The 10,791-nt window shown below is 34.5% G+C and overlaps 1 pseudogene; it reads left to right on the forward strand.

Moving 5' to 3' along the window:
- Nucleotides 1-325: 325 nt before the first annotated feature.
- Nucleotides 326-649, forward strand: LOC143895315 (uncharacterized; annotated as a pseudogene).
- Nucleotides 650-10,791: the final 10,142 nt, after the last annotated feature.

The following is a 10,791-nucleotide window of genomic DNA, read 5'->3' on the forward strand; positions in this document are numbered from 1 at the left end:
GCCAGATGATACGGAAGCAAGTACGACTGATAATTCGAATAACATTTTATTGGAACAATCAGATTCTCAAGATGAGGAATATCAAAAAGACGAAGAAGAGGACAGAGATTCAAACCCAGAAGAATCTACAACTGAAGTTAGGTTACAAGATACATCTAACGAAGATGGTGAAGTTTGTCGTGGAAGAGGACGTCCAAAATTACTGAAGACAGGTCAGCCAGGTAGACCGAAGAAAATATATCAAACACAAAACACGAAGACTCCAGATCCTGAATCTGTTCCAGACGCATTAAGCCGTGATGACAATGAAGCATGACTGACCGCCATGGATAATGAGTATAAAAGCTTAATAGAAAATAAGACTTGGATCCTGGTGCCTAGGCCAAAGAATAAAAAAGTCCTATCAAATCGTTGGGTATTTAAAACTAAATTTAACCAAAAAGGCGAAGTTGAAAAGTTTAAGGCCAGGTTGGTTGTACGAGGACATACACAGCGAGAAGGAGTGGACTATGAAGAAGCATTCGCGCCGGTTTCGAGGTACGAAACCATCAGAACACTTCTTGCCGCATCTGTGGACGAGGAAATACATGTCCATCAAATGGACGTTGTATCGGCTTATGTCCAGGGCGAGCTGTCAGACGAGGTGTAGATGGAGCAACCCGAAATATATGTACAAAAGGGCGAAAAATCGAAGGTCTGTAAGTTACTTAAACCTTTATATGGCTTAAAACAGTCGGGTCGAGAATGGTACAATACGTTCTATAAATATGTAACAAATAATGGAGGCGAACGTACAACGGCTGATCCATGCATGTATGTATTCGGTAAAGAAGATGATCGAGTCATTCTATTAATTTACATCGATGACATAATATTAGCCTCAAAGAAAATCAAAAGATTGGAGTTTGTGAAATCTAAATTGAAGTCAGCATTTAAAATGATGGATCTTGGACCGATACACGATATCCTCGGTATAAGTGTCGAACGACAAGGTTTAACCGGAAGTATTTATCTTTCTCAGAAAAAATATATTGAGGAACTGATAGCAAAATTTAATATGGAGGACGCAAAGACGGTATCGACGCCGATAGAGTCAAGCACAAGAATTACAATTATACTGATTTGGATTGGGCAAGAGATACTGATGACAGGAAGTCATGTACAGGAAATATAATCATACTAGCTAACGGTCCAGTTAGTTGGAAGTCGAAGAAACAGGCATCGGTGGCTCTTTCAACGATGGAGGCGGAGTATGCTGCGCTTGCCGAAATATCGCGTGAAGTAATATATGTAAAAAGACTCTTAACGTACATGGGTTTCGAGAAGTTTGTAAAAGACTCAATTAACGTATATTGTGATAATCAGAGTGCAATTGAGTTATCGAAAAATGCGAGATTTCATAAACGAAGCAAACATATAGATATTAGCTTCCATTTTACTAGAGAACTCGTAGAAAAGAAAGTGATAACGATTCAATATCTAAGAACAGAGTCAATGATTGCCGATATTTTAACCAAATCTTTATCGAAAGATAAACATTTCAAATGTATTTCTATGTTATAACTAGAATGAGAGTAAGAGATATGTAATTGCACAGCACACATCGATAGAGGGGGTGTTAGAATGTCAGATCTACGTGTGCTTGTTTCTTTAGGTCCTAGTTATTATCGATATAGTTTAGTAACGCTAGACAGAGGACTAGTTCCTTTTTCGAGTTTACTTTCTAATGATGTACTGCTCTATGTCCTTTCTTCCTTTTTTCGGTAACTTCCGCGTGTGCACGCCAATTCTGTTCTAGCCAGTTTATTTTACTTTATATACATAACGCGGGCAGTGCCAAATAAATACTTTATACAAGTACTCTGCGATATAATAGTTTCGTCCTATAACCAACTATTCCTAACAATATTCTATAGATATACAGGATATTAATGCTGTTAAAGATATAACGTAATAATATATATTCCGCAGATTATTCCCGAAAAATTTATTTAAACTTACATCCTCTTCTGCTTCTTAGACAAAAATATGATGTTGAAAAATTTTGCTCGCCACGATAATTATTTAATGACTGTTCGAATTTAGAATTCACCCCGTTTGAGTTTGCCGCCTTACTGTATAGGGACTATTCTAACTATTCTAGGGGTTTAAGCCTTCTTATTGGCTGTCTTTTTACTTCTTAGAGTTGCACTCTTGCATTATTGGTTTTTTTTTGTCCGACTTTGCTGTTCCTTCTTTTCTTTCCCGCTCATTCTGTTCTGTACCGCTCTTTGCATATTATAATAAAAGGTTATCTCACGCATTTAATAATAATTGTGTGTCAATTAATCCGCCCCGAACAACAATGACAAATAAAGTAATGCTCTATAGAATAAGTATTAACACCAAAAGTTGAATTTTTCTGGACAAGATTACTGCCGCATGCAGCAGTACGATAATCTCACGAATCTGTGACTATAATTTATCTATGACATATTGGACACTGTACAATGTACAGTGATGGGAGATCTCTAACAGCAAATGTATATTCTGAGAATGTTCAGAGAATATCGTAAAGTATAAGATACAATAAGGATGTTCTCATTATATTAAGACATCCTTAGTATAACATTCTAGAGATATACAGGATATTATTGCTGTTAAGGTGGTATCGGATAAATCGGATAAATGTTGCTTTCAATGATTAACATGAATATCGCACCACGCAATTTTCCATAAGGCCTAATTTCCACGTGTTCTACGGTCTCAATATGAAATTGGTTCGCAATAAGCTATCGCTCGTGCTTCGAATATCGAGATTTAGTTGCACGGCTGTATCCGCGAAGGTGTGATAGAATATAGACACATTCCTGCATTGGCGCATATGCATATTTCATATACGCTGACGTGTAACATGCGGCGAGAGTAACACGAGCACGTTACGTGGAAATGGATTTAATTACTTTATCATCATTTAATGTTAACTTTGGAGAAGAGTAATATACATGCTAATAAGTTAATGTTCAAAACATTAAAATTTTTATCTACATATATTAATTATAGAAAACATATAGATAGTTATTATAAAGAAAATGTGCAAAAACTATCAAATATTAGAAAATTTTTGTTTCTGAGACGTATATACCAAACTTAAATACTTATATTAGAAAAAATAATGAAAAGAATTAATCGCGGCGCGCATGCGTTGAAATTCATAATCACACATTTAACATTTGTAATTTAATTATAAATAACAAGTATTTTGTATATAAAAATAAATAAATAATATCCGCAAATTTTGCTAAAATGTTTTCTTATGTATACTAAATTTGATTCGAGGCAAATCGCTTTCCGCCATTCTTTTTCGTAGATTGAACCAGAGCCGTTTCAATTATCCGCCATAGTGCTTGGTAGATTTAATCGACTATATTTCGTTCTATGCGGTTAAACTCACTGTATTGTATATGTATATAGACAATTTGGCAGCCAAAGAAAAAATAAGACTGGTAGTTGGATTGGACTATTATCACGTCAATATAGAAGAGCCATTTCGCGCGTATAGAAAATTGGCGATATCCATGTCTATCAAAATTTGTTGAAATGTGGACTCGAGCAGAGAGGACATGTTAAACGGGACGGGCACACTCGACAAATCAAAGCGATTAATGGGATTGTACTAATGGATCACCTTGCTATATATTTTTCAATCTGTTTTTAAAAATTTGTTTTATTAAAAGATACTATTTTAAACTGTATATTTAAGCTGTACTTGTTTTATGTTTCCAAAAGTATTTAAAAATTCCCGTATACAGAGAATAACACAAATTATACTGCACAAAATGATAAAAACAGAGATAACGATGAAAGCAAAGTCCCAAGCAGCAAAGCAGGGCATCTTAACCAAACCAAAATCAGATTGCCCTAATTAAGTGAAGAATTACCAACTTTCGACATAAAAAATGTCTTAAAAATCAAATAGCGTTTGAAGTCTTAAGTACAGGTTGAAAATTACGTAGTTCAAACCTACAAAATGCCTTCAAAGTTTAATGACTTTAAAGTTATACAATAGGTTGTAAATGACTAAATTTTGATCAAAGGTATGCCTTCAAAGTCGATTCAACTTATAAGTCAAAATTAGACCCCCATTTGAAGGAAATGTGACCTGGTTGTATTACCTAATTTCAATTTCGTAGGCGATATGACTTAATTGGTCAGGATTACCTAATTTTTACCATATATAAGTCTTGTGTGTTTGACTTGACTAATAGAGAATATTTTAGGCGCGAAATAAACCTCGCGGCCGTACTACGAGTTAACTACAAAGTTGAGATTACCTCGGAAAATGACCTATAAGGGAAATTGGTCCGAGTTTAGGTCGAAATGCCCAGCAAAATTGCCTTGAGAGTTAGTTATTGGTCTTGGACCTTAAATTATTGAAAGTTACCATAACCTATCTATAATTATTGCACGTATCGATTCCTGTTTGCTGATAAATAATTATCCATTTTGTAAGACCTTTTGTAAGACGCATTATCGAAGAAAATAAAATTGTTCCTCATCGATAAATGAATAAATCGAGGTTAACGCCCGACACACACTAATATCTTCCTACTGTATTTTTCTCATTGTACAAGGCTTGCGATCGTTATGCTAGGAAACGCAAACACACGGGAATTAATTCAGCGCTCGTCACCCGGGGGGGATGAGATTTTTCAAGAAGTTACGAAGTACAGAAGAAACTCTCTATACTGTAATAAATAGAATAATCGAGACGATTCGCGCGAGCAACAGCGAATTTTCGAGAAAGAGTCGTTACAGAACAAAACACGTTCGCACTCGACCGCGTCACACGGTGAACTCATGATCAATGTTTACGTTCGCGGCACAGCCGACCGGCATTTCTCGATATATCGATCCACAGATCTCGAAGCACGCCGTATCTCGAAGTCGATCTTTGAAGTCAATTTAACTTATAAATAGGGAAATCAGACTTATTAGTCAAAATGCCTTATTGATCGACAAGACGATTTTAAAGTCAACGACTTTGAAGTAAAAATGCCCTAATTAAGGAAATCTGCCCTCAAAATTTAGTATTTGGTTTTCACAGTAGGGAAATTCGACTTACAGGTCGAAATTCAGACGAAAACGTTAAATCAGCCATTATTATGAGAACCAGTATGTCTGCCATGATACATCAAAACGCTTTCTAAAATTATAGGCATTATAAAATAAATTATATTATATCTCTCAGAGTAACTAAGAATTGAAAAAAAATCTATTTTGCGATACTTTTCACGTTAGGTGCAAGATTAAAATATTTTTATTGTGCTAAATGCAAAAAATATTATTGCTAAATAATTAACGATTAATTAATAATTGCTTAAATTATTTATTTTCGACATCGCGTTGCTTTTAACGAAGTAAAATAAAATTCTGTACAGGAAATTTTCTTTCGCACTTATATTTCTGTTACATGTCACACGATATTCAGTTTCAAAACCGACGTAGTGGTGGACTCTATTAATATTTTACTCCGAGTTTCCATGGCTAATATTTTACTCCGAGTTTCCATGGCTGGTTTGAACCATATGCTATGACTGTAGCATAGACCCGTCTTGGTAGAACTAATATGGAATATATATTTTTTCGTGATGTGCAGCGCTGCCATCTACTAGATGTCTCAAAGACAAAAGTTAGCTCGAAGAGAGGGCACAAATTGGTCAAAATTACCAAAATATTACCGATATTCGACCTTCTGATAGGTCCATTTCACCGAATCAGACTATGACTTATAAGGCGAAATGCCTTGCATTACCTAATTTCAACCGTAAAATTACTTCAACTTTATTCCCCACTTACCTTCTTTCGACGTCGATTTGACGTAAGTTGGGCTTGGTCGAACAGACTTTTGAACCTATCAGAAGATCGAATAAACGTAATTTCGCCCTATTTTGCTGCTTGGGATATTATAAAAAAATAAAAGATATTTGTCATTTGACAAAATTGAGGACAAAACTGTCTCATTTATTAACGCGCAAATTTTATCGTATGCTACAGATATATGTAAACCATAAACCAGAATTATCAATAAAATGTAGAAATGATAGAAATGTTAATTTTACCAGACATTTATTTACGTGGTGTCGTTTTTTAAACGGCGAATTTTTTGTATGTAAAATCACGAATTTAATTACCTAGTACATTGTCATTCGCTATTTCTTCGAAAACAAAATTTGTTCAATAATGTACTATTGCCAATCGCGAACAATAATGCTATACTCGATAAATACTAAATACTTAGACTATATACCAACGACGAGTGGTAGCTACTCGATCAAGGTGCCTTTTTAATTTTATATTCCCACGTTCCGATGTATTTATTCTATGAAGCATCATCATTTCTGATGCCAGATCCATTCACATACGAGGTACGGGACAGAAATAACGAGGTTGACATTCAATTATTTTTAAATAAAAGTGCAGAAGCGACCGGATTTTCCAAAAGCACCGTAACAGCAGTATAGAAACGTGCAGGTGAACGCTTAATCGTTAGCTGCGAAATTGCGTATATCTAAAAACTACATTTTTAAACTTTATAATTTGGTAAAATAAGTTAATTATTACTATTATGTAAAAATAAATTAATTTTTATCACACTAAATCACTATAGCTGGAATGGATTTTTAGGAGTATCTTACTCGTGTATTTGAAAAACAATTCTGACACACTATATCTGCAATAAATAACATTAAAAATACAACAGACTTGATAACACTTGCCAAAGTGCTATGTTAAATATAATAAAATATAATCACATATGTTTTGATTAAAAAACCAAAGAGATCAAGATGAAACCGCTATACAAACAAAACTTTTAATTATGCGGCGGAACTATAACATAGGTATAGTCATTACATATTTCAATCAAAACCTTATAAGGCTTCTTATTTGAAATAGCTTTCTTCAAACTCTACGTTTTTCGGGATGCAGACTTTCGACGTGTACGTATGATGAATTTAAACGTTCCGCATTTCCAATGTCCATATTTGTAAACGTGACGAATAGACAAAGACGTTAATAAGGGGTGGACGGGGCATCTCCGGAGCGAGTGGGATGTCTTCTTGGCGCGAAGCAATGTCGTTTCTCCAACATAGCAACACGGGATGAATCCCTTGCACACAGTCGAGTAGCGCGAATAGCAATCTAGGGGTGACGTGCTAGGTGGTAATTCACTGTCCTGAGGGCAGAGTCAAGAATTTCAGCGCGCGGCTCCTGAATTCCCCTTTGACGCCAGCTTTTGGCCCGGGGCCGTTTAGCTCATTTACCGCCCGACTTGCGCGCGAAAACCTTTTGACGTATCCTCGCCGACGCGCCTCACAGCACTTTTACCCCGGATTTCCTCCCCGCCGTTTATTGACTCTTCCGGCGCGTCAAAACGCGCCGAAATTCGCACGGCTATCCCCGTAGTTTCATTTTCCGTAAGTGTAGGTACTCGCGGTACACACACCCCGTGTGTGCTCCAGAAACGGCGGAAAGTATATCTGAAGTTAAAATATTTTTGTAATTTCGGGTAAACGAACTTCATAAGTTATAACGATATGTCTCAAGTGGACATCTAGTGTTGTACTTACTTATAAAATTTGCAGTCACAATTCTCTTTTCTTTAGTAAAAATACAGAGAGAAGTTATATCATGCTCTTACAACTTTTCAAATGTCAACTTTTCTAGTACTGTTGTAGTAACTGAGTCTGGAATTAAAATTCCACGTTAAAGTACAATCTATTTCAAATTGGATGATGAATGTTTCATTAATTTTTTTTTGCGTCTCTGAAGCTTAATTCATGAAAAACCCCTCATTTTCGATAGCTCTTAAAGTATTAGTGTCTCGACATTATCACGAATAATTCGAGAACACTCTGCAGAATAAATGGCTAAAAAATTAATGGAATTTTCCACATAAATAATATGTTTTTTGAGATTAAAACATTATTGAAATAAATACCAAAAATCTATTAATTAGCTCCAAATGCGTGCTAGATCAAATTTATTTAATTTAGAAGTAAAATTTTTAACTCACAAATTATTGATGGATTTATGTAGATTTCTCTTGCAAAAATTAATTTATGTACACTCATATTTTTCCGTTTGTTTTAGTTATAAATACCTGTCAGTAAAATATCGTTTTCTCCACACTATATACGATTATGCAACTTAATGAGTCTTTGCTGATCACGTTTCGAGGGAATTTTGCATAATACCTACGCTTTAAAGAAAATTTACGAATATATTTACTTTTTGCAAATCTTTTTCTACAAAAATATTTTTTATTTTTGAACTTAAAAATTTTATTACTGCTGCTCTTAATTTTTGTTGTAATCGATTAAATTATTTAACGTAATTCTTTCTGGTTACTATTTTTTATTTTGTCGTAATAATACTTTTAGTTTGCAAGTAATTAAAGCATTTAAACATTTGAAATATAATGTGATAACATATAGATAACATAGATATTTGATAAATAGTTTCTTAAACCTTATATTGTAAAATCAGTGAAATGTTAAAATATATGAAAATAAGAATGAAAATTTTTTGTGCGAAGCAATCTTGAAACAATTAAGTAATAATATTTAACTATTGCTTTTGTGCTATTAGGAAATTGTATCAATATATTAAACTGTGCAATTTAATTTCTTTTACAATTTTTTAAATTGTATACTTCACATACTCTAAATATTGTTTGCAAAAAATACCTACATCAAAAAATGATTAAGTGTTTAATTCTTTGAAATATTAAAATCACTGTTTTGTAAAATTTTTAATATTGTTAATTTGATAAAAAATTAAGTATAAAGGTTTAAAAAAAAAGAATTAAGAGCTTCTTTAAACATATTAAATCTATAATTTATTCATTATATTAAAACTCTTATTTGTTGTGTCTATTCTCTATGCGCAACAAAATTACAATTAAAATAAACTTTGCATGAAAACGTTTTAAGATGCTATCTGCAAGTTTTACATAAGAAGTCTATCAATATGTATAAGACTTGCTCTATTTTTCGTAGCATTAACGCCACTAAATATATTATAATACTATTGCACGTTGTCGGCAAATGGCTATCGGCTTATGACTATGGTAATTCATTATTGATATATGCTAATGAGCCCATTGAAATGTGTTCATTAATACAAAGCTATAAATACACATTTTCATGAGTACATCCTTATACATATATGTATTCTCTTGGTAAGGAATAATTGTGTCTAGATTTATGAAATAACATATTATTAAATCTATAATTTAGAGCATTATGTAAATTTAAATTTTACGATAATATCTCATTATCATATCTCATAGCGAGCTATCTTTCACACACGGCTTAAATACTGTTTTTATAAGAAATATTTATAAAGGTAGATTATTTATTACGTTTTTTTAATTTTCAATATTATTTTCTTTGTACGAGAGAGCAATCTTAAAATTACGAATACGTTAACATAAAGTTTATTAAAATTGATCAAAAAGCCCATATTACTTTCTAGTAACATAGGCTAACTAGGAAATGGCATAAGAGTCTTTGAAAAACATAAAACAAATTCTCATCAACACATCTGCAGTTTTAATTTTTTTTTATTGCAACTTAATATTTTTATAAAATTAGATTCATTTTTATAATGATATACAAAACATAAATCGGTTATATTAATTCTGTAAAATTAAACTGTATATATTACAAAATAAAATAATTCGAATTCAAGCTCTCTAATATGATTATTTGAAGCGGCAAAACGTACAGATTCGCAATATAATTTTATATAATATATAAAAGGTTTGCTTGTTTTAAAATAAAAGCTATATATATTTACAGAAATAGAATGATTTGTTCCGCCTATATATATTTAAACACCAATGTTCGAGATTCCGTTACCGTTGCGCCGCCCGATCAGATGGCAGCATCGATCGGATATCGACCCCGCATCACCGCGGTAGCTCGCGCCCGCACGGGCGCGCTCATCGCCAACGTCTTCCTCACGATCGAGGCAATTGTGCAAATGGCCGCGCAGTGATCAGACGCACGATGTGTGCTCCGTGCATCTTGATTGTGACTATACACATTGAAGTGCCCACCGCAGTGATTACAGCTACTGAGATACTGCATTAACATGTAAAGCGACCACACATCCAGCTCTACTCAGGATACATCAACACGCACGACTCAGGCTCACATGTGCGCGAGTGCCGACCGCCACGTGTCTTACCCGCTCACGGGCGATTCATCGAAGAGGACGGCAATTAATATAACTGCCTCGCCCACTCACGAACGATACACAAAGACTTCTTATACAAAGACTTCTTATGCTTAGTGAAATCCGAAAGACTGCCTACCACTCTCAGGTCAGACTGTATATATCTCTTCTCATATTAAAGACGGCTCAGACTGTGGTCTGAGTTACACAAGAAATAAAGTGAATAATTAGTGAACACCTTCCACGCGCGTCCTTCTCATCCCGCTTCCATCGTCGGGATTAATCAGCGATTTCGCGAACATTTGGTCCTTCGAGCCGGATGCGTGGAACTTAAAGTGTAGCTCGGACACATATCAAGTGAACAGGGCATGCCTTTCACGACATGCCACGTGGACATTATCGCGCGCTTCCGCGAATGAAGTACAGACATTCTCACGCGCGCTCGCAAGTGTTACGAAAACATGCTCACGCGCTCCCGCGAGTGAAAGTAGACTTGTTCACGTGCTCAATACATGACATTGTAGATTCTCGATTCGCGTAGTGTTGTCCTAACGCGTCTCTCGAACG

This window comes from Temnothorax americanus, unplaced genomic scaffold (assembly GCF_048541705.1).
Source record: "Temnothorax americanus isolate GAGA-0224 unplaced genomic scaffold, ASM4854170v1 Scaffold151, whole genome shotgun sequence".
Classification (NCBI taxonomy): domain Eukaryota; kingdom Metazoa; phylum Arthropoda; class Insecta; order Hymenoptera; family Formicidae; genus Temnothorax; species Temnothorax americanus.